Below are 27116 nucleotides of genomic sequence, written 5' to 3' on the forward strand. Positions count from 1 at the left end.
ATCCAGCTTAATACAGAAAACATTACCATTAGCTTTGAAATCTCCTATGTACCCTTGCCAATAATTGCATTAATTTTAGAAAATAAATATATGTTAAATTGTAGAAGTAAAACAGTAACCATGTGGCATATTTAGAACTTAGTAAGAAGGAAAAAATTGCTAATGTGGTTATTGTTTTGGTATAATTTCCTTTTTCGCTTGTATGTGTTTTCTACATTTTAATGTAGTTATAGCTTTGTCACACAAAATTAGCATTGTCTGATACTGTTAAAGTCTTCACAGTCACTTTTTAAATAAATAGTATGTATTGCAAATTCAAAAGGTACAAAAAGATGTACAGCGAAAAGCAAATCTTCCTCCTACGTTCTTTCTCTTTTCTTTCCCTAGAGCCGATCACTGTTACCAGTTTGTGGATTATAGTCATTTCTTTTAATGGCTGCACAATTGTCCATCTAGTGCAGTGTTTCTCAGACTGCAGGTCATCATTAGTGGGATGGGGAATCAATCTAGTGGGGCTCTACAAGCTTTTTTTTGTTTTCTTAATGAAATAGATTAGGATAGAAAATGGCAGAGAGCATTACACATAGTAAAGGTAAGTATTGTTTGCAGAAACTTTTTGGTTCAGTTTTGTATACATGCACACGTGCACACACGCTCTCTCATACATGCACATTCTGTATTACTATATAAAATTTATTTTTTAGTATGGGTAGTGGTCAAAAAACACTTGACATTTACCAATTTAGTAATGACTCACATGGAGTTTGTTTCTAATTTTCATTATTATAAATAATGCTGGGAACATGCATTTTTTTCCCTCATACTTGGGCATTTTATTCTTAGGACAGCTTCCCAGAAATGAGGCCACTGAGTCACAGGATATGAGCATTTTAATTGATCTAGCCAAGATGCTTTCCAAGAGCTATATCCCATTTACTATTTAATAAATACCATCTGTACTTGGTTCAGGATAGGTTATCTTTATTTCAATACAGACATTTTTTCTATGCATTATATATGTGGCATATATATATATATATATATATATATATTTAACAAAATAGGATAATTACTTTTTCTCCAAGTAATATAAACTGAACACTGCCCATTTTACTAAATATTCTTCTACAGCTGTTCTTCTTATTCTGGGGCAGCTTTCCTTGGAGGTAGGGTTTGAAGGGTGGCCACTCTTGCTTCTCAAACTTGAGTCATTCTTACCCATGTTTATGATATGTACCATATATACTTTTATTTATTTATCTTTAAATTAGCATTTACAAGACTTTTTATTTTTAAATAATTTTAGACTTGCAGAAAGTCTGCAAAGACAGTACAATGTCCCCTAATCTAACATAACTATGGTATACTTATCAACTAAGAAATTAACATTGGTATAATGTGAACTATAGCCTTAATTGTATTTCATTAGTCTTTCCCATTAAGGTCCTTTTTCTGTTCCAGGGTGGAATCCAGGATCCCACATTACATTTAGGTGTTGTGTCTTAGTCTCCTCCAGTCTGTGGCAGTTCTTCCGTCTGTCCTTGCCTTTTATGACCTTGAGACTTTTGAGGAGTACTGGGAAGGTATTTTATACAATGTCCCTCAAGTTGGTTTGTTTGATGTTTTCTCATAATTAAGATTAAGGTTATGGATTTTGGGGAAGAACACCACAGAAGTGCAGTGCCCTTCTCATTGCTTCATGTCAGGGGTACATGATGTCAGTGTATCTTATTACTAGTAATGTTAACTTTGATCACTTGGTGAAGGTAATGTCTGCCAGGTTTCTCCACTGACAAGTTCCCTGTTTCTGCCTTTGTAATTAATACATATTCTGAGAGAGATACTTTGAGGTTGTGTAAGTATCCCATTTCTCTTTAAACGTTTACCCACTAATTTTAGCAAAACAAAACTAAAAGCAAGCAAAAAACATATATACCTTCGTTAGCATTGGTCTACTCAATGACTTCAGTGAAAATGGAGTTAATAGCTGGTTATCTTTTTTTAAAAAAAATACACATTAAGATAAATACAAGAGCATTAAAAATTTTTTTTAGTGTTCTTATACCACTTGTAATCATCTGTATATATGTACCACACCTTGAAAACCTTGGGCCACCCTGAGGTGCTAAACACCAAATGGTTTAGGTTCTGTGGTGATATTGTTGATCCCTTATTTGTTAGATAGATTAGTTGGTTGGTTTCTTTAGTTCATATGTTAAAAATTTATTAATTGTACTCGGTACAGAACCCTAAACTAGGCTTCAGAGTTAAGACATAGGCTAGTAGGAGAAATGAGCTGGATAAGCCTTGGTGCACTAAAATACGAAAATATGAACTAAATATCACTAAAATATGAACACGGCAGATGCAGGAGTAGTAGACTGTTCCAGGGAGTACAGGGGGTGGAGGTAGAGAATCCAGTCCAACCTGGGAAAATAAGGGGAGACAGTATGGAGGAGGTGATATGGCTGGACCCACATTTCCCACAGCTTTGCCCAGATCTTATTCTAAGGGATACTCCTTTCTGAGGCTCAAGGTATTTTCTTGGTTATATCATGGAAAAGCTGTTTGAGTGCACATTCCTCGTATTCCTCCATCTCCTTTTCCTTCACTTTGCACCCTACCTCCCTCATCCTGAAGCTTTAGTCAGGATGACCGGTAAGATCCTAGTTGAGCTTGGAGTTCTGAGCCAAGTAAACATGAGAAGCCCATTCTGGAAGGATAAATGGGGCTTCTAGAGGGGGTCTGGGATACTGCCTCCTTGGTCCAGTTGTTCCTGGCCCCAAGACCGTGTTTATGTGGCCCAGTGTTAAAATGCTTGTACTTAACAAGGGGCAGTGGTCAGGGGCCTGTGGATTTGAGAGAGTCCAGAAATTAGCCCATATATACACTCTGTGACAGATACTCCGAGGGACTGGATCAAGGCACTGAGTACCTTGTGTCCTGGGGATCTGAACTTTGAGCCTCATATTGAGGGTTGTGAGCTGAGTGGAGGTGGACTGGGGCTAGAAGGCTGGCGCACAGAAGGAGAGTGTGCTCAACCCAGCATGAAGATGTCCAGTAGCCGCTTCACCACAGGGCAGTGGGATCTAGGCTAATTATAGGCTGAGCCCACACTTTCTGAGTTCAGAGCCTCAGGGTCAGAGGGGAGTAGGTGGGAAAAGGGTCGGAGCCAGGTGGGATTAGGTCAGGAATAAAGACCTGGAAGAATTTCCTACCATAAAATGCCAGGACTTGAGCAAAGAATCGGTATTTCTCTGTTTTCCCAGGAAGGCTGTGAAGCAAAGTATGTGTAGCAGTGGCTAGCACACTGGAGGTCCTGCCAGCTGTGGTTCCCAGGCAGAGGAGGGCTGGAATTGCCATCTGGAGGAATGTGTTTGTTTTGTTGATGCAAAAGCCCTGGTAGAGCCCATGAAGAGACTGCTTGATTGGCAGTAAGCAGATTGTCTTCCAAGAGAACTTCGTTAGATATTGCCAGTGCTTCTGCTTTGTAAAGGCTGCTTTGTCTCAGACTGATGGCTAGGAATGAGAGTCCCTGGCAGAGCTGCAGTCTTCTTCCAGGCACTTCCCAGGCCATTTCCTAATTTCCCCACCCTGTGTTTGGTGCCTTTCTTCTCTTAGGCCAGCTGTTCTTAGGCAGGGAGTCTGAATCTCCCATCTTTTCCTCCAGGAAAGGTTGCCTTATGTTGGTGATTGTCTTCTTCTATCTGATCCCAAGCAGATGAGTCCAGAGCCCCATGGGGTTCTGCTGAAAGAATTAGATGGAGGCTCTGTAGCTCCTGAAACAAGAAGTCTTTCTGCTGCTTTGGACTCATTCAGAAAGCAAGGGGACTAGGTGACTAGGATAGAACCACGGGTCTGGGTGACTGCCAAAGAACAATGCAGTAGAACATTGAAGCTAGAAGGGACCATTGGAGAACAGCTAGTTCCGACAGCCCAATAGCACTCTCATTATATGCAGGAAAAAGCGGAGGCCCTGTGGGGGACAGGGACTTGCTCAAGATCTCACCGCCCTGTAACCAGGACCTGGACTCCGGTCTGATGACTCTTTTCTCTACTCCTGAATTTTTAGTTTTTCCCTTCTTAACCACATTGCCACTCAGAGGTAGAAAGGGAAAATTGTAAAGTCCTAAAGAGCTCTTGTGTAAACCTGCCTACTCACATGGCAACCAGAGCCCAATTTAGGAAAATGGGCAGGACACATGGGTAGAACTGGGTGTCTTCAGTGGACATGCTGCTGGACCCCAGTCTGGTGGGCACTGGGAGCTAGGCTCCCTAGAGGCACCTGAAGTTATACTGCATCTCTTAGGCATTCTAGGATCCAGTAATATTGAGATAACAGCTTTCTTTTCTTGAATTCCAATGATCCCAAAGTAAGGAGTGACTTTAAAAGATTTATTCTGCTCCTGTGTTTTCAGATTTGGCATTTCAGTTTTTAAAGGGTCGAGAAAAGACTATAATCTCTTCTAGTGATCAAATCTAGAACCTAATGATCATAAACACACACACACACACACACACATATATATATATATAATTTTTTTTTCTTCTCTTGAATTTGAGTGGATAGACATATATAAGTCTATCCACTCAAATTCCCTCATCTAATGGAGGGGGCAACTGTTTCTGTGGGGTTTTTTTTGGGGGGTGGGGTACGCGGGCCTCTCTCTGTTGTGTCCTCTCCCGTTGCGGAGCACAGGCTCCGGACGCTCAGGCTCAGTGGCCACAGCTCATGGGCCCAGCCGCTCCGCGGCATGTGGGATCTTCCCGGACCAGGGCACGAACCCGTGTCCCCTGCATCAGCAGGCGGACTCTCAACCACTGCGCCACCAGGGAAGCCCTGTGGGTTTTTTTTTTAGAGTCTTTTTAAGTGTTTTATTTATTGAACACATTAATTGGTTGCCCACTCTGAATGAAATACAAAAGTAGATAGACTTCAAGGGGCTCACAACTGTGGGGGAGAGGGAGTGCAAGTAGCAGTGATAAAATGATATAAATACCACGATAAAGGCATCCTAAACTGCTGTGGGCTTGCAGAGTAGACAAACAGATCCTGCCAGGAGATCAAGAAATATTTCACAGAGGAGGTGATGGCTGAGTTGGGCCTTGAAGGCCATTTGGTTTTGCTAGTTAGGGAAGGAGAGGCACTCAGAAACAGGTAACAGTGCGAGCAGCTGGGGAGGGAGAGGAGAAATGCAGTTTTCAGAGCACCAGCTGGTGTGTGATGGCTGTGCCTGTAATGGAGTGGTGGTTGTGGGGGAGTGTGGCAGGAGAGGAAGCCAGAAGGGATTTCAGATTTTGGTGGCCATGTCTGTCACGGGAGGGGTTTGGGCTTAGGCACACTGCTGTTGCTATTATTTAGGCCTTCATTATTTTTCCCCCAGACAGTAGTTTTCAGTTTCTTTTTAGTAATGGAAAAACATTTTTTCAAACAATATTTACACCCATCTCCAAATGATAAAACATAAGATGACTTTTTAAAGTAAAAGTGTATTTTCTGTAAGCACAGTGACCTGCACAGTGGAGGTGAGAGAAAGCATTTTTGTCCTTGAATGGAGCTGACCCGGGAGAGAACCTTCTCATCTGTGGGCGTTGAGCCATTCCTGCATCCCGCTTGGTTTGGCAGTGACACTGGTGCTGGAGTGCCTGTGAGTGGGCACTCTGGGACTGGGAAAGGCTGTAAAACCTTGGAGCGCGTCCCCGGAAGAGTGACCTTACGAGGAAAGTTCTGGGAAACAAACCACAGGGAGACTTTACAGGAATTTCTGGTTGAGCCCACAGGCAAGGCACATGAGGAAAAGACATGTAATTATAGTTTGTAAGTCTATGAAAAGATACAATGAGTGACGTGAAATGGCTCTTCTAAGTTTCTTCTTCCTGTTGGACAGGAAGAAAGGGGGTTTTATGCATTCATTCAGCAGATTTTTATTGTGTGCCAACCGTGAGCTGGGCCCTATACTAAATGCAGAGAATATGATGGTGAGCAAAACTTGCAAGGTTCCTGCTCCTAAGGAACTCAGGGGGGAAGCAAGTAATCACACAAATGAGCAATTGCAGGTTATGGTAAGTGCCATGGAGGATGAGTCCTCATTTAGACTGGAGGATCGTGGAAGACTTCTCTGAGGAGGTGAGAGGCAAGTTGAGGCCAGGTGAGTAAGATTCAGCTGGGTGAAGACTAGGGTGTGGGGGAGTGTCCCAGGCAAAGGGGAGCAGCCTGGAGAAGATCTGACACTTTGGGGAACTAAAAGGAGGCCTGTGTAGCTGGCACCCAGAGCGGGAGGGCAGGAAATGTGCTGAGAGGAGAGGAGGCTGGAGAAGGATCATGCTGGGCCTTATAGGTCCTGGTAAGAATTCAGATTTTATCCTAAATGCAGTGGGAAGCCATTGAAGTGTGCTAAGCAGGAAATGACATGATTTGGTGTAAAAGGGTGATTCAGACAGCTCTGTGGAGAATGGAGGTGTGAGGGCAAGAGTGAAAGCTGGCGCGATTAGGAGGTTTGCGCAGTGGTTAAGGGGAAAGACTGGGGTGGCAATGGAGGTGCAGAAAAACGGACAGATAAAAGATAAATCTTGGAAGTAGAATTATTTGGAGTCGGTAAGTGGATTGGCTGCGGGGAGTGTGAGGTAGGGATGTGCAAGGATATCTCCTGGGTTTCTGGCTCAAGTCTGCATGTGGGCCTCCCAGCAGATACTAGACCACATACGGCTATAAAAGCCCTATCCTTCCGGAAAGGTCAGGTAGGATTGATCTGAATCCAGCCTTGCAGAGGCAGCAGAAGGATTCAGCTGTCCTTTTGCTCTGCCCAGTTCAAGGAGCTTATACACAATAGCAGCACCCAAGGAGCCGATTTCAGTTCTCCCAGTAACACGGCCCTTACTATGTCCCTACCTGGTCCCCCCCAGGGGAGGGCCCTTAGGAACCGCTGTAACCCCGGTGTGCCACTAGGGGGAGCATGGCCCGCATTCTGTGTCTGGTCTGGAGGGCTTTTTGAAGTTTGCATTACTTTAGAGACTGACTTGTTATCAGCTTTAGTGCTCAACCTTGTCCCTTCATGCTGCTTAGAAGAATGCCTGACATATGGTAGGTGCTCAATAAACATTAGTTGGTATTAACCTTATAACTGTGACTATTGTCTTATTGTAGAAATGAATGGGCATCACCTCTGCTTTCTCATCATGGAGACTGGGCAAGTGGAATGTGCATTTTGGGCCTCAGGAGCAGAGCAGAGGGCTGCCTGTTGGGAATGGGATGGGGGAGAAGCTGAGTGATTTGATGGTGTTGCCCTTGCCGTTTCATCTTGTCTTCCTTTGCAGATGGGGGTGGGGGACACTAGGGCCTATGAGGAATTCCTGAGTTGGTACTTGGGTCAGGATATTGGGTTGGGTATTTCTAGTAGGTGGTTGAGTATGCCCTCTTTGAAGCTCTGATTGCTTCACTGAAGCAACAGTGCCCCCCACTTAGGGTTTGTGCCATTCTGTTATTTCCTGTTGTATTTTGTGACACACCTCCTACCTTACCTCCTGACATATATTTACCTTTTAAACTCGACTGAATTAAAATCTTGTCCTAAGAAATTTGTGGTATATTGGAGATTAGTCAAAAACACAGAAATTCTGCAAGGGATCTCAGCCTTAAAGATTCCATCAGGATCTCTCTAGCACTGTTTTGGGAAGCAACATTGAAAAGTGTCTTCCTTGAGCCTCAGTGGCCTCTTCTTGGGGGCATACCAACTGCCCCAGGTTTTTGTTTGTTTCTGGTGAAGAGCAGCTGAGATGAAGTTCTTAGTTCAGTGCCTGACTGAAGGAGGATGCTTTCACACACATCTTTTCATGCTCATCCCAGCCCTGTCACTTGCCCAGGGGATAGGTTTTATAGGTGGAAACTGGGAGGCTAGGTGATTTGCCGAAAGGCACACGGCTGTTGTGGAGCCTGGCACTGCCTGATCTCCTGACCCCTGCTCTGTCTGGTGCTCTTGGAACTACTCTGCTTAATATACGCAAGAGAGTTGAAAGGCTTGGGTACTATTTCTAGATCTGTTATCTTCTGGTTCTGTGACCTGGGCCAAGTTATTTGACCTGTCTTTTAGATTTTTTAAAAACTCTGTTAAATTAGTATGATAATACCAATCCTAACTCTGGGTTTCTTGGGTTGAACAGATGAGCCAAGATTTGTAAGAGTACTTTGGAGAAGTGGAAGGTAATTTATAGCTATAGGGCAGGACTTTTTTTCTCTAATCTGTGCACCTGTATGTTTCACATTGTAGAGCCTTCAGGCTAAAAGATGATAGTAGGGCCTATCTGATCACGACTCAGGAGTCTCTATCTTCCCCAGGGAGCCCAGCCTTGTATCTCATAACTGGCTGTCAAAAAAGCTGTTAGTTTGTAAGATCAGACGGCAGTGTACTTTAGAGGAAAGTACCAGACTAGGGGGCAGCGGACTGGTCTCTACTGTTAGTTCTTCAACTGCCAAACTGGCTTTGTAACTGTGGACTAGATATTTTATCCCTCTGAGCCTTAGTTTTCCCATCTATAAAATGGTGATAATGATATCTATCCAGTATACTTCAAAAGGTTTTGGGGATCGAACAAAATAGTGCATGTAAAAGAATATTACAAAGCAGAGGACTTCCCTGGTGGTCCAGTGGATAAGACTCTGTGCTCCCAATTTAGGGGGCCTGGGTTTGATCCTTGGCCAGGGAACTAGATCCCACATGCCACAGCTAAGACCCGGCACAGCCAAATAAATAAATATTTTAAAAAATATATTACAGGGGCCTCCCTGGTGGCGCAGTGGTTGAGAGTCCGCCTGCCGATGCAGGGGATACGGGTTCGTGCCCCGGTCTGGGAGGATCCCATATGCCGTGGAGCGGCTGGGCCCGTGAGCCATGGCCGCTGGGCCTGCGCATCCGGAGCCTGTGCTCCGCAACGGGAGAGGCCACAACAGTGAGAGGCCCGCATACCGCAAAAAGAAAAAAAAAAAAAAAAAAAAAATATATATATATATATATATATATTACAAAGCATCGGGGGATTACACTTAGAGGGCCTCCTGTGTCCCAGGCACTGTGCTAGCTCTTTAACAGCACTGATATTATTTCTGGCCATGATGACAGCTCACAGAAAGCCTGGGCTTTAGGCTGTATTTGTATCACATTTGTTGCTTGGGCTGTGACTCTGACTTGCCCAGGACACTTACTGGACCTGACCTGGTGTCTTTCCTCTCCATTGCAGGAAGATGAGAGACTGCTTTGGCACCAGCGCTAGTACCATGAGTCCCTGCACTGGTTAAAGCCATCACCACGGCCTGGGCAGGCAGCAAGGTAAGAAGAGAGGCCAGTCCAGGCGAGCTCCAGGGAGGTGAATGCATTTCCGCCTCAGCTGCTGCCGGGGAAAATCCCAAGTGCACAAACAAGTCAAGGCAGTGCATCTGGGTCCTCCTACCCTCACTCCAGGACCCAGAGGAAGGGCTTGCTTCCCCTCCAAGTGTTCCAGTTAGCTCCCTCCCCCCCTGACCAGGACTCTTCCAAGTTATAAAAAAATGAGACGCTGGTGGGGAGCAGAACAAGTCCACTCACTGTCTTCTCCCTTCTCCCCTCTGAGCTGTTGAAGCGAGTTCCCAGGAGCAGCCCAGAGCCCTTGTCGGACTGGAAGGGAGGTAGGAGGAGTGGAATGCGTGCAGAGACCGAGCTGATCAAAAGACAGTGCTGTTTCGTGAAAGCCTCCCAGAACTGAGGGAGAGAGAGGGAGACAGCGAGGGAGGGGTCGGGGGAGAGAAAGGGAGGGAGAGAGAGAAAGGGAGGGAGGGAGGGAGAGATCGGGAGCGAGCGCTGGCGAGAACAGGGTCTCCATGACGACTGGCCTGGCCGGCCAGCAGTGCTCCGCTCATTTGGCTGGAAGGAGCGCCACGAAAGGTCAGAGGAAGGAGCCGTGGGAAGCTCGCAGCAGGTATCTGAGCCGGAGCGAGTGGATTTGGGGGCCCTGGGCTCCCTAACAGACTGTGGTGTGAGCCAAACTGCTGAGAATGGAGTGGGCAGGAAAGCACCGGGACTTTCAGGTAAGGTCAGCTCCGGGCTTGGATTGTTTTTCCTCCTTTCCTGGCCAGTCTTGGGCTGTTTTCTGGGAGGCAGGCAAGTGTCTGTACTCTGTGCTCGGGGTTTGGGGCTCAGGAATGATGTCATGCTCCAACAGTTGGATTCTATTAGCTTAAGGAAGAGGGAAACAGCCAATTTTCTTGACTTTGCAGATCTAGCTGATCTCACTCTTACTGAACCTGAGGTGTTTAGACTTCACTATAGGAATCATCATCTTACTTTTATTTAGCACAAAGGCTCAGGATATTTTACAGGAAGAGTCCTTTATGTAGAAAAAAATGAGTTATCATCACTCCAGCATTGTGTTTGTAGTTCTTATACGGAAACTCCGGTGTCTTTTGAGTGGCTTGGTTTGTTCTAGTGAACACTGTCTGTTTTGTCTCTTGGTGCTGCTATGTCTGACCTAATGAAAAAAAAAAAAAGCTAATTAACTCAGCTGGGAGCCTGTGGTGAGCTCCAGGTCTCTCTGGAGTAGTTATTAGGATAGAGGGCCTGTCCTAGGGATATCTGAACCGGGGTCGGTCTCTCTCTCTGGCCCCCAGGTAGCTTGGTAAGAAGCAAGCTGTCCTCCTTCATTAATAAAGTCCATCACAGGCTTTCCTTAGAAAATACATGGGGTGGAGGCAGGTGGTGTCTGGGGGCTGGGGGACCTGCAAAGATGTTTCTTATCCAGATATCTCAGAGTGAGCTGCTGCTAAGAGCTAGGCTACCTGAGGAGACATGAAGTGTGCTGAATGGATTCCTTGGTTAATATTTTAACCAAATCTCAGGGCATGCAGTGTCCGTGCCGCACGACCCTTCTACACTGTTTGTCCTATGTTTTGGTAAAACTTGTTCTGACCTAGAGGACTAGTGTGTGGTGAACTCATTGTGGCCTAGGAGAAGAGACTGTTCCAGAAAGGCACTTTCATAGGTGATGAGGAAGCTAAGGTTGCCAGTGATCTTATCAGGAGGGTTAACGCAGTGGACACTCCCTGCAGTAGAGACCCATCGGGATGTGCTTCCGCTTCAGCCATGTTGTATCTTAAACTTACTGCTGGGCCTCAGGAACCTTGGTGGATGCCTTTGGCTTCTCTGTGGGATGAGGGAACAGCTGCCATCCTGGCTCTTTGGTTTTTCTTCTTGAACTTTCTGAACAGAATGTCTTTTGTACTCTGGCAAACAATGAGGGGGGCCTTCTGATTAACTTCGGGTCAGCTTGCCAATGAAAGCACTGGCCATGTCCCCAAGCGGGCTCCCTGAATGTGGACGTGTATGCATCACTGTTGTGGCCCGAGGCTCCATAAGGGTGAACTCCATGGCCCTGGACCTCAGACGGGCCACTTCTAAAGTGATGCCTCCTTTCACTGCACTCCAGGGCTCCTCTGCTTGGTTGACACCTCGGTTAACTGGAGGGATGTGGCATGGCGCTGTTGGCTAGGACTCAGGTTGGGGGATGTGAGGAGGAGGCCTCTCTGAGTCAGTGGGCCCTTCGGTGGACAACACAAATCCAGGATCTCAGTTCTCCTCTACTCGTGTGGATGTGTTTGGGCAGCTCCTCCAATTTTAGGGCCCCCGCACATGTGAAGAGGGCTAGCAGATGATCTTTCTTTTGGTGTAGCAGAATGAATAATGAATTTGGGTTTAGGAGACGTGAACCGTGGCCAGGTTCTGCTACTTACCATCAAGGTAGCCATGGGCAAGACCCTCAAACTCTACGACCTTCAGATTTATTGGCTGTGAGATGGGGATAATGATAATAGCCCCTTCATAGGACTGTTGTGGGGAGCAAATGAAATAATTTCCATGAAAGTAGTTTTAAACAAGTCAAGTCCTATATAATGTAAGATGTTATGAATTGACCCTTGAAGGATGGTCCCTCTCTCTTCTGGAAAGTCACTTTGCTCTCTGTTCTGGTTTTCCCATTTATAAAGTCCCTTCTTCTCTTTTGCCTTTATAAATAAAAATGAGAAAATCCTTGTAAAACTTCTTCAAGATGTGAAAAGAAACAAATAGTGCTTTCTTTGGGTTGGGAAGTTTAGTGATGTTCACTGTAGACTTTGAGCCATAAATGATCCTTCAGAGATGAAGCTTTCCTTGGGTCACCTGACTCACATGTTTTAGTATAGAGGAGAGGGATTCCAAGAGACCCTTTGCTTTTCCCACAGCTGCTTGGCACTTACGGCGTCATAGATTTTAGAAGCTGGAAGAGAGGCTACTGGTTGCCAGGGCTGGTCCCCTCATCCTGTTAGGTTCTGCTGGGCAAACTGTTTCGAGTAAGCAGGGAGGTCTTTCTCCTCCGTTTTGGGTTTGAAAGGCAGGGTTCTAACTGGCAGGAAGCGTTATTGCTCTGGAAGGTCCTTGGGGTCTGGGCAGCTCTTTTAGGAACCTGTGGCTACAGCTTGGAGGGAAATAAGAAAGAAACAAGGAAGTGGGAATTCCAAGGGCAGAGATACTCGATATGCCCTGCGACTGTGCAAGGAACAGAATAGCAGGGGAGTGGAGCCTCTGGGCAAGGGCGTCCCAGCTCTGCCCTCAGAGACTCCGGGAGGCTCCTGGCATACTAGGTGGGAACACAGGGAGGGGCCGGCACCCCACCTGCAGCCGCAGCTTTTGTTGTAGGGCAAGGGCACACCTGCCAGCTAGGCCCTGGAGTAGTGCCTTAGAAGAAGCCCCTGAACAGACAGATTTTTTTTTTTTTTTTTTTTTTTTAAATAACGGAGCCTTTTTTCCAGGTGAATCTTGTCACAGCAGCCTCTCCAGCCTGAGGGGAAGCTGTCCACAGCTTAGCTTGGGGCTGCAGCTGTTCCCCACTCCTTGTCAGTCCAGTTTCCCAGAGCTGAGTCACAAATCGGACCCCTCCATGTTCCTTAAGGATGAAAAAGTAACGTTCCTGTTCTTACTCCCTCTCTCCCCCTTCCTTTACTCCTCTTCCTGCACTTTCTCCCCCTGGGCTCCTTCTCTCTGTAAAATTAGAATAATCCGTTACCCAGGGAAGTTGAAATTCTGAAATACTTTGGAGGACAGGCCAAGGCCGTCCTCAGTTCTGCTGGCTCTGCCCCTGACCCTGGAATGCAGGGCTTGGGTGTACCATTTGGACGGGCACCCCAACTCCAGATATCACAGCCACACTGCTGGCCCGGGACTAAGAGAGGCTGCGCCCCGTCCCCACCTAACCTGATTCTAAGGACTACTTCCGGGAGATAGGAACCTGAGAAAGGTAGAGGGTCCGAGTCCTGGGCTGTCCAAAGCACCTCCCTGAAGGCTGGCAGGACTGAGAGGCTGAGAGCATGTCATCCTGTTGCTTCTCTTAGCTGTTACCTGTCACTGCCCTGGAGACTCCTGATTTCTCATGTTGGGCCCAAGAGAGTTTGCTGAGGCAGCCAAGCCAAGGGAATGTGTGTGGAGCCTGGGGGAGGCCAGGCAGCAGCCCTGCAGGGCTTTGGCTTGTCTTCCTTCTGTCCCTCCACCTCAGCTTGGGAGAGCAGGCTGTGGGGAGGGGTTCTTGCAGGAACCACGCAAAAGTGGAAAAGAGGCCAGGAGGGCATGAAAGAAAAAAAAAATGACCACCTGGCATGGTCTGCAGAGAGTTCTCTTTCTGTGGGAAAACTTGCACGAGTGAGTTGAGTGCCTTCTTCTGGGCGTGGGGAGGGAGACTGTGCATCTCTTTTATGCTGGGGAGGGGCTGCTCTGTGCACCTGTCCCGATAGGTGGGTGGGGTGAAATGCTGGGTGCATCCATCTGAGGGGAACATGCCACGTGATATTGTCTGATAGAAAAAATCCAGGGTCTCTGTTTCTAGCCATGGGCCCTAGAAAACTGGCCTGCATGTGTGTATGTGTGTATGTGTGTGTTGAGGGGAGAGGAAGATGCTGAATGAGTCTAGACTACCTTATTGAAGGATTTCTCCAAAGATCCCTTCTCATTTTTTTTGCCTCAGGTATACTGCTGTTGAGGGGCTGTTGAAATGATCACAATACTCTTCTCTGAAAACTGCCTGAATCTTAGATTGCACTGTCTCTATAAAGGGTGAATTATATGCAGTCAGGCTATGAAGACTTCTTAACCAAAGATGACCTGTTCCTAAGAGTTTTTCATGAAACCACCTGTTTCTCAAAGATCCAGACTCTTTTTCTGTGTGACTTGTCACTGAAGGGATTTGTATGTGAGCTGGAGATTGGCTAATAGGAAGCGTCACAGTGGGTGAAGGACTATTTGAACCTGGGAAAAAGGAGATAAACATAGGGCTATGGGAGACAAGATCTGAAACAGTAGGAAGATTACTAGAAGGAACAGGAGAGAGGCCCTGGGAAGGGGATTGAGGAGAGGATAGTTCTCACAGACAGGAAGGGTGATAGAGGGTGTACCTGGGCTGACCTAGGAGGCCTTCGAGATACAGCAGAATGCCGGACTGCCCCCAGGGGCTCAAGGAGACAGTGTTGTGTAGGTCCTAACAAGCACTGGGAGGGCAGGAGTGGGTGGGGGCAGCTGGCACTGGGGTCAACACCCCTGTTCATTGTTCTTTGGGCTCAGAGACATCTCTGGTGCCCATATGTTCTCTTGGTCTGTTTACCCATTTAGTCAGTGAATACAGAGGGTCTGGGCCAAGAGCTGGGGAGGATCTAAAAAAGTATCAAGTGTGGGATTTATCCCATGTATATATTGTATTACTTGTTGTAGTATAGTTATTTCCTCCCCAGTGTGAGCCTCTGTCCGTGTGACTGAGAAGAAACACAGACCTACTGAAGTTTTAGGTTTTGATGGTAGGGTTAATGGCCATCTCATGCTTTAGACTGGGAAAAAGGAAGAGGGTCCAACTCTTAGACTCTGATTTGAAGCACTATTTGAGTAATGGGAGAGAGCCCACTAAAGGGCTGGAAATAGGAAGAGGGTATTCTAGGCTTCTCTGAGAGTGTCAGACCATGGGGTGTGTGTGCAGGGGGTGGGGAACGGGAAAAGGGAAATGGGAAAATTGGAAAGAAAACTCTAAAGTCAGCTAGTTTCTAGAACTCTAGCTTTGTTTGAGGAACTGATTTTGGTATGTTCATTCATGTCTTGGAACACAGGCTCCCTTATGGAGTTCTGACAACTGAGTTTTATAGATTGCTTTTAAGTGAGTCAACCTGTAACGTGTTTGTTCAACTCTCAGTGACTATTAGATATTCAGTGAGTGTATGGTGCTGCCTTAGAGCAGCTCTGATGGAACTATTTGCACATAATGAGAGTATCTTACATGCAGTGTAATGAAGTGATTAAGGGCTGGAACTCAGGGGTCATATAAACATAGGTTTAGAATCTGACATTACTATTTACTAGCTGTGTGACCTTGGGTAATTTATCTAATCTCTCTGAGCCCCCCAGTTTTCTGTGAGGCATCTGTAAAATGGATATAATAATAACTCTTAACTTGTTATAGTTGTGGTGAGGATTGAATGAAACGATACACGTAAAGCTCTCAGCCCAGTGCCTGGCACGCAGTACATGTTCAATGTTTTCCATTATTATTATCAACTTAGAGCAGCTCTTTGAAGAGAGTAAGGCTGACATCTCTTAATCAGGTTGGGGTTACTATGCTAGGAAAGTCAAATCATATTCTTCTTTTAGAAGGAGTGTATACTTTGTACTTTATTCATCTCTCTGTCAAGACCCCAGGAGAGTTTCTGACGTGGTCCTTCTCAACCCAGCTTCATAGGCTCAGCTTTACCCTCTTGTAGGATGCTTACCCTTTACAGTCATGGGAGTCTAGAAATGCTTCTTGCTTGCCCCTTCCCTACAGGCTGGCCCAGGTAGGACCTTGAGGTCCTCCTTAACGCAGCATTGGAGGCCCTTCCCAAGCTGCTGTCAGTGCTGTGGACACTGGCTACCCTAGCACTCCTCACCTCTGCTTCCATGAATTCTATCCTGTATCCTTCAAGACCCAGCTTAGAACATAGGCTTTGCAGCCAGCTCTGGAGGTTCATAGTCTGGCACCCCCTCTTACTATCTGTGGACCTCTGGAGTTAACCTTTGTAAACCTTAGTGTTTTTATCTGTAAGTTGGGAGTAATATTACCCATCTTAAAGATCTGTTGCAGGGGTTAAATGAGATAATTTACATAAAGCACTTAGCTTAGTTTCTGGCACACATATGCTCTCAAAAAATGCTAGCTGCTGCTGCTGTTAGAGATCTCTCCCTCCTATGAACTTCTCTGCCCGCATACAGGAATAGAAAGAGCCCTGGCCAGGTAGTAAGCAGATCTGAGCTTTAGTCCTGGCACTAGCTATGACTTGCTGGGTGACCTTGGGGAAGTAAGTTGGCTTCTCTAGGCTTCAGTTTCCTCTTCCAGGAAGTGGGAGGTTTGGATTGAGTGTTTTCGTTGACATTCTGACTTGATTCTTGATATGCATTATCTTATCTTTCCAACTAGATTTCCCTAAAGTCCTATGAAGCTAAGTAAAATATTTGATACATTTTATTTCCTCAAACTGACCAACATACTTAGTTTATGCTTAAAAACATATTTGGGTAACTTTTTTTTTTTTTAACCCCATCAGCTGGATTCTAGGAAGCATTTTGCCTTGGTTCGTATAACTTGGAGACTGGGAACTTGTTCTCAGCTGCATAGGGCTTGGTTGCAACAACTTGCAAAGAGGCTCTAGCCCTTAGTAAATTAGAAGGTCTCCCAGGTCAGTAAGAAAGGAGGTGGTGGTTTCACATAGTGCCTCTGGAAACATTTTGGTCAACACATGTTTGGAGTACTCATTTGTTCTGCTGTAAAGGCTTAGACCAGCTCTGTGAATAAATGTGGCCAACACTGTTTCCTTCTTTCAGTGGAGAAAACTGGCAGTGTTTTTTGACAGACCCTCTCTCCTTTAGAGTCTGGAGTGAGCCAGCTGTGCTCAGAGACAAACCTGTGTGTTAAGGGAAGAGCCATCCAATGAAAGAGTGATGTCTAGAGCCTGGTCGGGCTGTCGGGGTTCACATTCTGGCTCTGCCACGTCCCAGCTCTGTCGCCTTGGGTAAGGTACTTAGCCTCCCATGCCCCAGTCCCTCTTCTATAGAATGGAGGTGGTAATAGTACTATTTCATAGGGTCGTGGTGAGGCCTAAATGTCAAGTGCTGAGAATAGCAGCTCGTGTCTAGCACTTCATGCAATGTGAGCCATTATAGTTATATTTATTATTCCCTTGTAAGCCAAGCAGAGTTTGTTTCTGAGTCGCTAGTCTGTCTGTCCGGTTTGTTCTGCTGAGAAATGTGAGGCACTACCCCCTTCCTCCATGTCTTGGACAGATATCTAGTATCGGCAGGGCAGTAGTAAGTGTCCCCTGTCAGTACAGAGGTCATAGCTCTTGTACCTTGCTTTTGTAAAGAATTATGTAAACCAGAGGGGGAATCTGGCTGAACCAAGGAGCATCTAGGTTGAAAGGACCCTCTCTGATGAGTAATGCGTGTCCTGTGGCAGAGCCCTGGGCAAGAGAGCAAGAAGGGAAGTGGGCTGAGGGAGAGTGTAAATTCAGGGGCAGAGAGAGCTAGAGAATGAAGAGTGGTGACCATCCCCAGGCAAATGGTTATGGCTAAGACAGTGAGCTGTATAAGAAGCTCCTGGCACTTTATCTTCCAGGAGCCATGTTGCCTCCACAGGCCCAGGTGAGACTTGCCCCCGACAGTGCACACTGAGACCAGTCTCGGAGGAGCGGTGGATTGGGATGGGGAGGTTCTAACCTGTTCCTCACAAGAAGTAGTACCGAGTAGCTTGGTGCATCTTATCTACAAGTGTAATTATAAAGAGATTTCCTTGTTCAACTGCAAGAAACAGGAACTTTTGCTGCCATATTTAGCAGCATGTTTTAAGTCCCTCAAATCTCCTTTGAGTGCTACCAAAGCTCTCAGCTTTGTTGTTATCTCTTGTTGAGCTAGAGTCTGGGAAGGTCATATCAACAGTGCCAATTTATGGGCCTGCTGAACCCAGGCTGGCCTAGGGCAGAATGGGGAGTTCCTGGGAGTAGGTGCTTCACAGATTTTCCCTTTGAATGAGCCTGTTTATAATTTAAGGTTCCTTTTGCTTTAGAAGACCAAACTCTGTGGATTAGGATCAAACATTTTATTTCCTCAGCAGTTTTGCTTCTGTAGGCTCCCAGAGGCAGGAGCTCAGTCTCTATAGTAGCTCCCTGTACAATCAGGAGACGCTCAGCCTTGACGGTACTTTCAGCTACCAACACTATGCCTCACACTCCTTATGGAGGTAAGTTTTCTTGGCACAGAGTTATGTCAGACTCCCCCACCTCATTTAGTTTATTAACAATTTTTGACCTGTCATGTGTTCTGAAGGAGTGATTAAAAGAAGTGAAGACCGCAGTGTGTAGAAACCACACGTGGGCCCTTGTACTCATTTGTAGGGATCTAAGAATAAGAAGGTCACACCCACGTGTACCTATACTTTGTCACTTGGCAAATGGATGCAAATAGGGAAAGGAAATTAAAGAACCCGACTGACCCTGGCACCTATAAAGAAGTGTGGTATTTGAATGCGAAAGGAAAATACCTGGGATAGCTGAGTTGAACTTGGCAATGTCAGTGACCTTGGTTTGCAGTCTGTGACTTCACTGACTCAGAGAACTGAGGCTTTGGAATCTAGAAAGGAAAGAGAGCACTGAAGTTTATTTCCTTTGCCCCCCTCTAACTCCCAGATTTACTCACCCCTTTGGGTTCCAACATAAATGGAAATGCCAGATAAATTGCTGGTTTTGAAATGGAGTGGGCAGCACTGTCCTCTGTGGGACCCGGTCTGTCTGGGTTGTGAGTCATCACTGCTGTTCAGGACTGGGTTACTGCTCAACTGTGCTGGGAGAGCCAGCTGTGAGGATACTGGTGGTAAGAAGGGCGCTGGGTTTTCTTAACGCTGAGTAAGTGCCCAAAGGGAAGTGGCAGGGGTCAAATTAAAAAGAAAACAATGAGGAACAACTGGAAAATTTTGTTGTATTTAAATTTCATTACATGGAAGTAGAAAAGCTTCTTCTTCTTCTTCTTCTTCTTTTTTTTTTAATCTCAAAACCCACATCTGTTTGGTAAACCCAGGTGGGTTTCAAAAGCAATGCTATCCAGACTCCTTTTCATCCGAAAAATACCCAAGGTCACATGTCTCCATAGCTTTGCTGGAAGAAGTTGAGCCCTGGGAAGCTGGAGAAACTAAAGGAGAAAACCATGGAGTTACGTGTATTTTACCACAATAAGAAAAGTTAGTGGGGAGAAAAAGAAAGCTGTGGAGATTGCAACACTTATGACATCGTCCTGGCCCCTGATAGCAGTTATTGTCAGTGGGGGAGTTGGGATGATTTATCCATTTGTGTTCCCTAAGGGTTTATTTCTCCCCAGCCCTTTCTCTAAATTTACAGTCTTTCTTTGAGATCCCATTGGGGGGCAGGGAGGGTGTCCAACTCTGCCTCTCTTGTTTAGAAACTTTTTATTTATTCATTCATTCAGTACATCTTTATGAGTATCCATCCTGTTCTAGGCACAGTTCTCTATGCTGGGGATGTAGAGGTAACTAACACAGCAAAGTCCTTGTGTCATGGGGGGTCAGTAAGTAAAAAAGCAAACAAATTAATAAATGAGATAAAGATAGTGATATGAGCCATGAAGGAAATAATGGTGATATAAAAGAGAGAGAAACAGGAACTAAAAAAAAAAATTATTTATTTATTTATTTATTTTGTGTATTTATTTTTGGCTGCGTTGGGTCTTTGTTGCTGCACTCAGGCTTTCTCTAGTTGCGGCGAGTGGGGGCTGCTGTTTGTTGCGGTGTGCTGGCTTCTCCTTGCAGTAGCTTCTCTTGTTGCGGAGCACGTGCTCCAGTAGTGTGGCATGCGGGTTCAGTAGTTGTGACTCGCAGGCTCTAGAGTGCAGGCTCGATAGTTGTGGTGCACGGGCTTAGTTGCTCTGCGGCATGTGGGATCTTCCCGGACCAGGGCTCGAACCCATGTCCCCTGTGTTGGTAGGTGGATTCTTAACCACTGTGGCACCAGAGAAGCCCAAGAAACAGGAACTTGATAGCTATTTTCAAAAGAGAAGTTAGAGGAGACCTCTCTGAGAAGATGACATTTGAGCTGCAAGTTCAAGGATGAGAAGAAGCTGTGAATGTGAAGATTTGGGGAAAGTACATTCCTGGAAGAGGAAACAGCAAGGCAAAGCCCCTGAGGTAGGAAAGAGCTTGACATGTTGAGAAAACAGCAAGTCGTCGTTGTTAGAATATAGGGGGCAGGTGGATGTAGGGGGGTATAAGATGGTAGAGGCTAGTTCAGGTAGAGCCTCTTGGCCATGGTAAGGAGTTTGGAAAACCAGTATGAGGGGTCTATATTCTAGGTGTGGCACAAATAGGGATAAGGTGTCAAAATATGGGGAAATAGAAGGGAGCTGGAGTGGGGATAGACACATAAATGATTAGCTAAAGGAAGTTGAATAAATATAATTCAATTCTGCATAATTCTTGGGATCAAGCAATATGTGTTTTAAAAATTTCTGTAGATTTTAGATTTGTGGTATATCATTTGTAGAATGAATGCTTACTCTATTCTAGACATTGTGTTTTACCAGGCGTTTTCACTTGCATCATTTTAGCAGATTCTCACAACAATCCATGAACGAATTTGTTGATATTCTGCTGTCTATAGCTGAGGAACTCAGACTGGCTAACTTGCTTAAAATCCAAATCTAAGTCTGTATGTTTCCAAAGGATGTGCTCTTTCTATATCCCCATCTGATTGATGCCACTTCCTCTTAGTTATCCAAAATAGTTAATGAGCATTTTTTTCCTGAATTGTTAAGTGTTGTTTTACTGTCGTGTTCTCCTTTCTGCCCATTGGATGCTAGGATAGATTTTGGATGTTTGTGGGGTTGACTGAGGGTTTTGTTTTTGGTTTTTTTTCCATCTTTTTCTGAAAGGAGTACCAGGTTAAATACTGAGACTACCAGTGCATATCAAAACCTGGGGAGGGTGGGGTGTGTGACAAGACTTGGAAACATTCTGAATCACCTCTCTTTACCTGGATAGGAAGAGTGATCTTTCTGATCAATACTCCACAAGTAGCTCATTAGTTGTCCTATTATGATCCCCCCTATTTTGTAGTAAGAAGATGGAATTTGGTTTTGGAAAATTTAAGTAATTTGTCAGTAAACTAGCATTTGTAAGTAAACTCTGATTTTCTAGTTCACAGGTCTCTTTTAGAGTCTTCAAGTTTGTTGGCAGTGTTTGAGGAAAGAAATTTGTTAGGCCATAACTTTCACTTGCTGGGAATTGAACATAGACTAGTTTCTGTTGGTAGATACTTCTTTTTCAAGGGACTGATCCTGTTTGGATTCTATAAATCAAGGGTGAGGATTCTGAAATGAAAATGTATAGGGTGTTTATAAACTTTCAGTCCTTGGTGTTCATGAGATCTGTGTTCAGCCTGGTTCACTGGCTAGATGGAATAGCTTGTGAAGGGCAGAGCAGGGTGAGATTGAATTTCAGATTTAACATGGATTCCTGACACACAGAGGAATTTCTTTTTTAAGTAATGGGATTCTGCTTTCCTGTTTCCCCTATCCCTGTCTGTTTTAGTAACGACTTTGCTTCTGAAGGAAAAGCTCTGTGGTTAGGAAAGACTCCTTGAGAGAATGCTTTTATCTCTAGCACCTCTTCACTGAGCCCGCACCTACCATGAGCAGCGACACACGGATGAGCTAGCAGGAGGCTGAAAAGATGGGTGGAGGTCAGAACTTGAAGTGTTTGAACCTCCAGGAATTGGGGAATCGTTGTTCTTCTGAAAGCAGGAAAGGAACACAACTGAATTTAGTTGGTAGAAAAGAAACCTATGAGACCATGTGGAAGATAGAATTGGAGTGGGAAGAAACTTGTCTGTCTTATTGGGTGTAACTAGAGGAGTAATATTCCAGTTCCCCAAAACTCATTTAAAGCAGACTGTAAGGGAAGTCTGGATGGTGGGGAGGGAGGGTCTGTGCTCCAGATGACAGAGCTCTCTAGTGCCTTAGAGCAGTGGTGTTCAGACGTGAGCTGCCCCCAACTCACCTGGAAATCTTGTTTCTAGTTCAGTAGGTCTGAAGTGGGGCCTGAGAATTTGCATTTTCAACAGGTTTCTAAGTTGCTGCTGCTGCTGCTGCTGGAGGTTAGGAACCACTGCCTAACAGGCTCAGCAGCTGAGATTCAAGTGAGGGTGAGAGGGCCAGTTGTTAACTGGTGTGCCTTCTTCATTCACTTAGAATTTCATGTCTACACTTTAGAATCTCTTGGGTCACTAACCCCATAACATCAACAGAGCCTGGTCAAGGTTCGTGCCCTCTGTACCTAGGACTCTTCTCACAATATTCCTGTCACCTCTGCATGAGGTTTTCAGCTGTGTGCTTGTCTCTAAACAGCTGTTGACTGATTTTTGGAAAATGCCTGTCCTGGGCACATGATTCTTTTCGGATAGGTGACCTTAATGGCAGGATAAGCTCTCCCCTGCCCTTCAGCACAGCTACCTGGTTGGCAGGACTGTTTCGGGGACTGCAGGCAGGCTCAGCGTTGAGTGTGTTCTATTGATTAGCCAAGTTTACACAGGACAAGGCTGGGAGATTATCTCTTTAGCCCAGGAGTTGAATTTCAAGGGCAAAGTCCACAGTTGGCGGCTGATAGGCTGGGAACACCTGGACAGGAGGATTTCACTTGGCTTTCACTTAGCCAGGCCTCAGTGCCTCTTGCCACAGAGGTCAGGTTTTTTGCTTGTCTGCTGCCCAAGCAGGTAACTTCGGGATGCTTCTCCCAGAGCAGCATGGCTCCAGGCACTGCCCCTGGCTATCTCCTCAAGGACCTGTGACTTCAGGTGAGACATTAGACTTAGTAGATACAAGCTGCCTTCTCTTCCATGGAGTTCTCATTTCTTGATTCCCTGTGCTTGCTTCTCCCCTTGAGGGAGGATCTTCGTCTCTCCTTTGTGGTCAGTGACTCTCAGATTTGTCCCAGGGCTCTTCTTTTCTTAGCTACCGTCGTTAGTCCAGAATTCTGTTTCAGTGTGGGAAGGGATATTTACCTCTGATTTACCTCTGCCCAACCTTTTTCATATCCCTGCACCCACAGAAAATGATGATTTTTGTAAGGTGCACTGGGATAAAAGGAGGAGGCTGCTGGTAACCCTGAGCTCTGGTGCTACCCCAGGGGTTGATGGAGTCTGCACAGCTGTAACCCATCCTTGGCATACTGATGGGGAACTCTGATCCGGTCCTAGGTGCATTAGAGCATAGCGGTGAGAAAACTGAGTGCCCAGGGTGGCAGAGCTAGGACTGGACTCAGATCTTTTCACTGCTGCTGATTCAGGGCATTGCTGTATACACAACACACGAACTGTGAGGTGTTACAGTTTCAGATTAGCAAGCAGGCATGAAACTGTCTCAGGCTAATTTTTGTTTAAGATTGTTTTCCTTTTTTTTTTTTGGAACAAAAGCAATACATTTGTCCTAAAAACTTTTACAAAATAGAAAAATATATAAGTCTGAATAGGAACCTATCCTGTAAACCCATGCCCCAGAAATATAATCATTGTTAACAGTTGTGTAACAATGGATTTTTTCTTACAATACATTTGTATATACACTGACTTTATTTTTACAAAAAATGATTATACTCTAATAAAAGAAAAGAAAAGGAAAAAAAAGCATTGGCGACAGTGTGGAGGAATTTAGAACCCTTATACATTGCTGGTGGGAATGTGAATGGTGCAGTTGTTGAGGGGCTGAATTCTTTTGGTTCCTCAAGAAGCTAAAACTTGCCATATGACCCAGCAATTCCACTCCCAGGTGTAAACCCAATAGAAGTGAAAACAGGAACTCAGGTACTTTATGCCAGTGTTCATAGCAGCATTATTCACTGTCCCACAGGTGGAAACAACCCAAGTGTTCATCCACGAATGAATGAACGAAAATGTGGTGTATACGTACAGTGGAATATTAGCCATAAAAGGGGTGAAATTCTGATACATGCTACAACAGGGATGAACCTTTAAAACATTGTGCTAAGTGAAATAAATCAGACATAATAGGACAAATATTGTATGATTCTGCTTACATGAAATGTCTATAATAGGCAAACTGATAGAGACAGAAAGTAGAGTAGAGGTTATCAGGAGCCTGGGGAGAGGGGATAATTGGGAGCTCTTGCTTAGTGGTTACAGTGTTTCTGTTTGGGAGAGTGAAAGAGTTTTGGAAATAGTGGTGATGGTCAGACAACATTGTGAATGTAATTAATGCCACTGAATTTTAAACTTAAAAATGGTTAAAATGTCAAATTTTATATATATTTTAACACAGTAAAAAAAATGGTTGAAATTTCTTCTCTTGATAATTTACCTAGGCTATTTTTCCATGTCAGTACATTAGTTTTAACAGCAGCACTCTGTTTCTTCAGGTGGATGTATCATAATTTATTTAACCAAACCTCTATTGATAGACATTTGAGTTATTTCCAGTTTTTCCTATTATAAACAGTGCTGCAATAAACAGCAGTATATAGCTGTCTTTGCCCAAGCGTTCGAGTACTTGTATTACCTTAGGCAAAATTCCTAGAAGGGAGGATTTACTGATTAAAGCTTATGCTCATTTAAAATGTTAGTAAATATTGTCAAACTTCTTTCCAAAGAAGTAGCATCAATTTAGTTCTCATCAAAAGTATATTATGGGGCTTCCCTGGTGGCGCAGTGGTTAAGAATCCGCCTGCCAATACAGGGGACACGGGTTTGAGCCCTGGTCTGGGAAGATCCCACATGCCTCGGGGCAACTAAGCCTGTGCACCACAGCTACTGAGCCTGTGCTCTAGAGCCCGCGAGCCACAACTGCTGAGCCCGTGTGCTACAACTACTGAAGCCTGCAGGCCCAGAGCTCCACAACAAGAGAAGCCACCGCAAGCCTGCACGCAGCAACAAAGACCCAATGCAGCCAAAAATAAATTAAAAAAAAAAACCAGTATATTATGATGCCTGTTTCTACCACACCTTTGCCAACATGAGTGTTACAGAGTGTTTCAATCTTTGCCAATCCGATAGGTGAAAAAGGCTTTCTTATTGTTGCTTTATTTAGGATTTCTTTAATTATTAGTGAAATTGAATACCTTTTATGCTCACTGGCAATTGTGCTTATTCTTATGTGAATTTTCTGTTTAAATACTTTGTTCAGTTTTGTATTTGGTCATTATTTTTTCTTGTAGATTTGTGAGAGCTTTTACGTACATATTACATTAGAACTCTTTGCCATATGTATTGCTGGTATTTTCCCCCTCAGTTTGTTTTATTTTAATTTTTGAATTTGTGCTAATTATTTGCCTTTCACATGTTTCAAATTTTTATGTAGGTCAATCAATGTATGATATTTTCCTTCATGGCTTTTTTTCCCCCCTTCATGGCTTTTGAATTGAATTTTGTGTCATGCTTTGAAAAATTTTCTTCACTCGTTAGAATTATAAAAATCATTCATTAATTTTTTTCTAGTGTTTTTATGGTTCCAGTTTTTACATTTAGACTGTAATTAAGTTTGTAGTAGGGTGAAGTAGGAATTAACTTTTATTGATAAAAAAACGAAAATAACCTTTTTTCCTATTATATTTGTAAATTTCTGTTCACTTTAGTGTTTTTAGTGAGTGAGGCTACCTATATTCAAATTCTTATATTTCTTATTTATTATGTACCATAACCATTGAAAACATTTTCTGCAACATTTATAGAGGAACATTTCTGATTCAGTTTACAAAAAAAAAAAAAAAAAAGCCTTTAATGAGAGAGTCAGATCAAGAAATTGCACCCAGGTCTTCTGATTCCCAATCCTGTTTTTTTTTTTGTTTGTTTTCTATTATTCTTATGCAACACAGCCAGATTCCTTTTCATAATGTTTTGGAATAATTGCATCACTCCCCTTCTGAAAATTTGACAGTGAATCCTATATGCGATTGAATTTGACACACTAGACCTAGATGGTGTGGCATAAAAGCCTCTCTCTTAAATTATACCTGGTGTGATGAGCTCAGCCTAGCTGAGCTGGGAGCAGGGTGGCAATTGCCTGTTAAATAAGTGCAGTGTGGTGCTGAGGAGATTCAGGGGCCAAAGTCTGAAGGGATTTTAAGAGCCAGGGAGGGTGTGACTATGGGAGGGGAGCTGCTGGAAAAAGTATGAAGAAACTTGGCTGCTAGAAGACAGATTAAGGAAGATTTTTGAAGTGAGAGAAGGAAGAGGAATAATGTTTATTGAGGACCCACTTATGTCCCAGGTACTCAACTAATAGGTCCCCCCAATTGTGTTTTAAAAGTCAGCTTTTAGCAGCCTAGACTTGCTGCTTCTAAGGGTCGTGAACCCAGAAAAGAAGCCTTATTCAAGGTCAGAGTAAGTAAAATCCTGGAACCGGAAGTTAGGGTGTGAGAGACCAAGGAGAGAACAGCATTGACCTGGCGTCATCTCTGCTCTTGTGAGCCAGAAGCTTAGATGGAAGTGTTTTTAGTGGAAGTAGACAAATACAGAAGCAGAAGGAGAAACTACTTCAGATCAGCAAAATACTCATTAGGCCCTGGAGGACCAGCTGTATACAGACGTACAATCCCTACCCCTAAGGAACCAAATAGTCGTTTACTGGACAAGACATATACAAGGTCAGTACACTACTGTGAGAATTATGCCACTATCCAAGTGGCACGAGGAGGAAAGGATTAATTCAGTCACTGGTGGGAAGACGGTGAGAAAGATAAGGGCAAAGTTGCACGAGGGAATAGTGCTGGTTCAGATTTTGAAGTATGAATGGATTTTTTTTTTTTTTTTTTTTAGTCTGTACCTTTTGGCCACTATGAATCGTTGCTTTTTAAATGGAGAAGGCAAGGAGGGGCATTCCAGGTAGAGGGATTAGCATATGCAGAGACAGAGAAGAGTGAAGCAGTGTGTTCAAAGTTATGTGCACATAACTACTAATTGGTCATTTTTTCTGTGCATAGTAGGACAGAGAGAGCAGCATTAAGATGAGACTGTAGAGGCAGGTGTCAGGGAATAGCTCTTGTAAGGCAGGATC

At 44.5% G+C, this 27116-nt stretch overlaps 1 protein-coding gene across 3 annotated transcripts in view; it reads left to right on the forward strand.

Moving 5' to 3' along the window:
* The window catches only part of DENND2B (DENN domain containing 2B), a 154878-nt gene that overhangs the window by 35620 nt on the left and 92142 nt on the right, over positions 1–27116 (forward strand). For 2 of the 3 annotated variants that reach the window (XM_081240858.1, XM_081240860.1), the window contains exon 2: positions 9232–9320. The exons of the other annotated variant lie outside the window; for it this stretch is intronic. The gene's annotated coding sequence lies outside the window, so the exon portion shown is untranslated. The remainder of the gene's footprint in view (positions 1–9231; positions 9321–27116) is intronic. 3 annotated transcript variants of the gene reach the window in all.

The sequence above is a fragment of the Mesoplodon bidens genome (assembly GCF_964165515.1).
Source record: "Mesoplodon bidens genome assembly, chromosome: 7".
Classification (NCBI taxonomy): Eukaryota; Metazoa; Chordata; class Mammalia; order Artiodactyla; family Ziphiidae; genus Mesoplodon; species Mesoplodon bidens.